This window comes from Ailuropoda melanoleuca, chromosome 15 (assembly GCF_002007445.2).
Source record: "Ailuropoda melanoleuca isolate Jingjing chromosome 15, ASM200744v2, whole genome shotgun sequence".
Taxonomy (NCBI): Eukaryota; Metazoa; Chordata; class Mammalia; order Carnivora; family Ursidae; genus Ailuropoda; species Ailuropoda melanoleuca.
Window position 1 is genome coordinate 8,130,563 of NC_048232.1, and position 6,620 is coordinate 8,137,182.

At 33.6% G+C, this 6,620-nt stretch overlaps 1 non-coding gene across 1 annotated transcript; it reads right to left on the minus strand.

Moving 5' to 3' along the window:
- Window positions 1–1,242: 1,242 nt before the first annotated feature.
- On the minus strand, window positions 1,243–1,348 carry LOC117796553. Its single transcript, XR_004621105.1, has one exon. It is a non-coding gene; the product is annotated as a U6 spliceosomal RNA (small nuclear RNA).
- Between the last annotated feature and the right edge of the window lie 5,272 nt (window positions 1,349–6,620).

Consider the following 6,620-nt stretch of genomic DNA (forward strand, 5'->3'; position numbering starts at 1 on the left):
AACACAGGGAATGAGGAAAGCGCCAAGAACAAATATTAACAAACTGAAATAAGTATTAAGAAGGTAAATCAAGAAGGGAGGCAAATTATGGCGTCTGTACATTTAATTGGACTGAGAATTTCCCTTTGGCGATGCCTAGGGGACCATGAAGAGGGGGGGATGGAGAAAATAGGCTCGGTGATATAAGCGCACGGTGTGAATACCCATTTGTTAAAACACTGAGAATGTGCCTGACTTTTTTCACTTACTCCTGTCAGATTTTAAACTCTTACTTTTATCTCTGAAATATTTAATATTTAAATTCATAAAACATTCTGTGCAATAAAAAAAAAATCCAACCTCTTACTTTCTTCTCTGTTCCTAAAGAACTTTCCTAAAATGTTACCTGGCATGATTCCCTTCCCTTGCTGACAACCAGTGTGCATGTAACACACACCCAGTCCAGGATAACAAGATTGGGGGAATGTAACCTACACTCTTCTTCTTTTTTTTTCAGTAAACAAAATATATTTTTGTTTTCCAACACATTCAGGCCCTAAAATTGAGTTCTAATTTGAACAGTTCCCATAATTTCAATGGTGCTTTGGAAATATTGCAAAATGATCCTAATTTTTATTTCAGTTGCTTAAGGACCTGTCTAAAACCAAATAAATAATAGATGCAGAGTGCCTCACACCAGGTACAAAATAGCCTTCAGTGAATGTTAACCCTCTTTCTCTTCCTCTTCTTCAGGATAAAGTCGAAAACATGAAATATTTGATTTTTGAAGTTTTGTTGCTTGGAACTATTTCATGGAATTACAAAACTTTAAGCCAATAATGACTTCAATACCTTTATCAAGTCCTTATAACAAAGATACTGAATTTAAGTGTAGTTTAGAGTCAGAAGTCTAAGGATTTTATTATATGGCTAAAATCTGTCTTTTTTTCCCCAATAAAAATCTTTGGTTCACCTTTCATTTAATAAAAAATTGCCCCCTTTCCTCCCCTTAACACCTAAGATTATCTATCAATCATCCATCTGTTTATTAATCATCATAGATTTCTGGGAATAGTAAGTTCAAGTTAATGGTCTCATGACTATTTCTGTAGTAAAGTGCATATATTCACAATGTCCAGATTTGGTAAAAAATATTTACTTACAGATCTGCCTGGTTTTGAGAAGTGCCTTTTTTTTCTATCTGAAAACTTTTGTAGGCTAGAGACAGATTAGAAGATCTTTTTTAAAAATTGCATCATATTTAAATATATAAGACACTTTATGGATGTGTGTGCCATCCTTGCTCAGGGACCATGCTAATCTTCTCTTAACGTTCTAATTTTAGTATTTGCACTGCTGTAATGAGCACTGCATTTATTCTTAAGATCTTAGACATAGAGATCTTTCGTACTAACTTCTTTTACAGTGGAGTTGGAGGTATGTGTAAACAAGCCACAAAGTCCCCATTTAGGCGTAAATTTTAATATTCTACTCCTAAATGATTCTATTACATGAAACTGACTTTCATCATTGTGTATTAATTGACATACACACAGGTATGGGGAAATGTCATCTCTTGCAAAATTTACGTATGTTTGTATAGCAACATCTCCCAAATTTCAATATCAAGTTACAAAACCACATAGCCATGCTCTGAATTAGATGGTCCTGGAAGTCCCATGTCCCATTTAGTGTGTCTGAATATATGTACATACAATTCAAGTTACCCTTCACTCTCTTTGTCGCTTATGGCCCAACCAAGTATTCAAAAATTAGGAAGACATTCTTGCTTATAATGTTTCTGAAACACTGATATTTGTTTCCACTGGAATCAGGAGATCTATTTGTCTCAGAAATTATAAAGTTACATGTCAGATATAAGGTAAATAGATACTAATATGTAATTTGTCATGATTTCACTTTCCATTTCCTATTCCTTAAGATTTTTATACAAAAGCCTTTGACTAACTTCCCCCTAAATGCCTGAAGTTGAAACTTAAGACTGCACAATAAAAAGTACAAAAAGTGGAACAGTAGGTTATTATTAAAGTATTTTGATCCATAAGTCAATATATACAGTCAAGAGAGAGGATGCCGGTCCCCAGGGGAATTATGTTGGCTTGAATTATCTGTATATGCATGTGCAATGCTGCAAGTGTATCTGACGTCATATGAAGTTTGGTCAGTACAACCTCAGCTTTAAAATAAATGCAACGGTAAAGCACATTTCAAGTATTCTGACTCTCTTCATTTAGATCTGGCTGTGTCATGAAGGAGACACAAGCTTCAGAAACTACTTATTTTACAGTTTGGTTATCTGAGAGCTCTAAGTAAATTTGTTTAGATTATCTCCAAATGCTACTGAATTGTGCCGTAGTTTTATGTGAGAATCTGACAGATCTGTAAAAAGATAGAAGCCTGTCCTTTCCTGGTTCTTAAATATTTCTTTCCTCAAATGTGCTTGATTTTTTTTTTTTTAGTTGCCTTCTAACTATGGACTACATATACGGATACCTAGCCCATATATCTGGAATGCTTGTGGGAGGCAAACAAAATATAAATATAAGAAATCATCTTTAGTTTTGGTTTGTGCAGACCCACAAATATATACTATACTAACTGTACAAACTATATTGCTCCATTTAGTAACAAAATTTATTCACCCAAAATGAGAAGTAGCCTTTAAACAGTGATCCCAAAAGTCCTTTTTTATCCCAACTCCTACCATTGAATAATATTTTCTTACTCAGTTCATGTTTCTGTATTAGGAGGAAAAAAAAAATAAAACTTAACTGAAAATTTGGTAATCAAAAATTTCTTATTTTTCTGAGGCTTGCACAATTCAAACCACATTACAAAATGCTCCAGAATTCCCATTCTGGTGTTTTCTGTTGTTGCTGCTGCTTTTCTGTAGTATTTTCAACCGTTTCAGCTTCCATCAAAGGGGTATAAAAGTAGTTTTAAAAGCAGATAAAAACACATATTAAATTTCTTTAATATAAATTGTTACCTCCCATAGATGCTAATTTATACAGTTTACTTTTTAAGCTTTATTTACTAAGAAAGGTGCGACGTGGTATAGGTCACGTTTCTTAGAATTTAAAATAGGAATACCTAGGGATGAAAAGGTATCATCTCTGAAATAAGGGCAATTACATTTATCTCTACTGATTTGTTCCATATATGTGTAAAAGAATTCATCCTTCTTTATATTAACTTGATTAATCCAATCATCTTAAACCATTTGTCAGAAAAGTAATCTCAGGTCTTCTCCATCCATATAACCAGCAAAGCTACTCAAAGCAAAGGCCCTTACGCCCTCCTTCCCCAAGAAAACAAATTCATTGCTTCAAACTCTGATTATATCTAACACCTTCATAATTATCATTAATCTTTAAATTGATGAAAATTCAGATATTTATATATTTTAACTCTACAATTTTTTTCCTAACAATTTTATCAGCTTACCTATATCTAAAAATTTTTTCTCAAAATAATTTTTTCCTCATTGTCAATTGAAAACCAATTCACTCTAGAAAATTAAACTGTCATCGGTTAATTGTCCCAACTACAAAGAATTATTTGAGACATGTATGCATGCTGGAATGTGTGTGTGTGTGTGTGTGTGTGTGTGTGTGTGTGATGAGAAGTAATCTGAAACATAAAATGGTGAGGAAAGTTTGGGATATTTTTGCTAAATGCCAGAAAGCAATTAAATAACAAATATATTCTAGAAATTGTGGTCCTCTGAAAGATTAGCAGAAGGGAATCTGGTCCTCTATGTGTATTTCCCTCTTACCTTCTTTTTCTCTATTTATTTATTTATTTATTTATTTATTTATTTATTTTACCTTTTGCAAACTTGGCATTCTATTGAACATCATCAAGTTAGTAAAAAGTGATTCCAAGTAAGGAAGCTTTATCAGCTGCCTTAGGATGGAGTGGGCCAAAGGCAAGAGACGGAAAAAGAATGTGAGCTGTTGGAGAGGTACCCAGTGCATTTTCACACTTTGATGTCCTGGGAAAGAGTTGTGGCGCTCTAATGCTTCAAGGACACAGTGAGCATCTTAGAGACAAAAGCTGTCACTGCCATCCAGTGGCAACATGAATTATTGCATGCTCAACCAAGCTCCATTAGTGTTGCTCGGGGAGCTAAAAGAAGAGGGACAACTTGTCCTGACTCTTAAATAGAAAATGAGATACAATGACTGTTTATTTTATTGTCTGTTTTAACAACTCAAGATATATGATAAGCAAATAAAATTCATTTTTAAATTCTCATTTTAAGTTTGAATTTTACTATTTCGTCTCGAGGTTTGAGGGAGAGTGTGTAGGACGAGTAGATTTGTAGCCAAGTAAATGCTTACTTATGTTTTTGAATTAGTACGTAAAGTACTTAAAGTTGACTCTAAATGACCATCTCTTTATAATGTCATGGGATTACCATTGATTAAAAAATTCAATGGTTTGGCCATTCTTTTTCCACAGCATTAATAAAACAGAGTGGTACTGATATTGATAACAGAGCCATGGTCATATTGATAAAGGGTATCCAGATTAAAGTGAAGGGTGAGGTCCCCACGTCTGTGTTTAATAAACATATAAACTGGAAAAGAAGAACCAGGCAGGGCAGAGATTTTCTCCCCTTCAGTTCAGTGTGACAAGGCATCTTTCATATTTTACATCACTTTGCTGCCTTCAGTGTTTATTCCATTTATATAAGAAACAATTATTCCATCTTCTGGGTAAATTTCAATGGGAGTCTGACTAAGGCTCTTTGGTTTTGAATTTATTGACAATTTAAATTACCTTACTTTTCAGCAATTTTCATAAAAATATAATAGCATTTTATTTTTCCTTAAATGGTCCTGTCTTTAGGTGTCTTCAAAGAGCTGATGTCTAGATACAATGTATCAATTAATCTGTATTTCTAATAGATTTCAATAGGATTACCCCAGAAAATGGGATAAGTTCAGTATTTTCTTAGCCACCCTTTTCTCAACTATTATGTAGGATTAATTCCTATTTTTTGTGTGTGTTATGCATCTGTTGGCATTTTATAGGCATTGATTTTCAATGTTGCATTGTTACTTGTTTTTAGCAGACTATAAAGAGAAATGAGAATTATAAGAAAGATTGTGTTTGTATTTTCTCTATGAGTGGAATTATTTTACCTAAGAGAAAATGACTTTATTGTGTGGAACACATATCTATATTATTCCACGTGAATACAGATTTACAATGCATTAAAGGTAACCCACAAAGCTGAAATAAAAGTTGAATTAATCTGAGATTGATTTCCTCAGTGTTCTCCTAATCAGGCTGCAGGGGTCCTCTGGCACATAAATAACTTTTCATTTACTTTGGACTCAGTGATGTCAGACTTTTCAACAAACCATGATCTGCCAAAAAAACTTCAAAACTGAAAAAAAAGATAAAATTGTAAAAGCATATGTATGTATATATTGTATATATTAACACTTGACTCACGATGACTCTTATTTTAAAAGAACTTTCATGTCTGGGTGGCTCAGTCAATTAAGTGTCCTACTCTTGATCTCAGCTCAGGTCTTGATCTCAGGGTCATGAGTTCAAGACTCATGTTGGACTCCACACTGGATGTGGAGCCAACTTAAAAAAAAAAACTGAAAAGTTAAAAATGAATAAAAGAACTTTCATTAAGCAGAATCAGACCTATACCTGAATAGAACATCTTTACGTATATTCACCAGTTAAAACAGTTTGACTGCTTTTCTTTAAAAAGAAAAAAAAAAAAAACTTGGGATTTGTTATCTTTTTGTTTTTCTGTTATATATTGCTTAATATGTAAGCAAATGCTTTCTTCTAGAAAAGCTGGAGTCCATCCAAATAACAACAAAAATCTGCATACAATTTGGTATTTTTAGAAGCTTTATCTAATGCACTTTTTTTTTTTCTTATTTGGACTACATATGTTTATCTTCTGCTCTTTAGGCCTTGGGTCTGCATGCTGAGCTGTATTCATGTGAGTCTGCTTAAATAGTTTAACTAACTAGTCATTTATTACTAATTATATTAAAAATGCATGTACACCATGCCTATTTCTGTTCTGATCTCAACTGCTGTTTTGGAATACTTGAGTTTATAAAGTAGAACACTGGTGGTATTTTTCCAGATTCAGTGTCATATTAGCAGTTTAGGAATTTATGATGGTTTTGTTTTTGTCAAATGCAAGAGATACAAAGTGACAACAAGAAGCAAGAAGGAAGGAGTTGTAAGGACAGAGAACCAAGCAGTGCATCTAAATTGCCATCTGGCAGGAATTATTTTTGTGTCTTCAGTGCTCACTGTTGGTCAGAATTTTGCAGTGCTGTTGACTGAAGTTTTAGATGTCGACGTAAGTCATTTTCATAGTTTTCCAGTTGTAAACTGTCTCAAGGTTTGGCTTTGACTCAGAGTCTCAAAGTTCCGAGTTTAGGAGGTAGTCTAGAACTCTATTTTTAAAGACACCATACAGATGGTCCTGATTGATGGTGGTCTGACTTAGGACTTTTCAACTTTATGACGGTGAGAAAGCACTGCAATTCAGTAGAAACCATACTTTGAATTTTGATCTTTTCTCAGGCCAATGATATGCAGTACATACTCCCTGGTGATGCTCG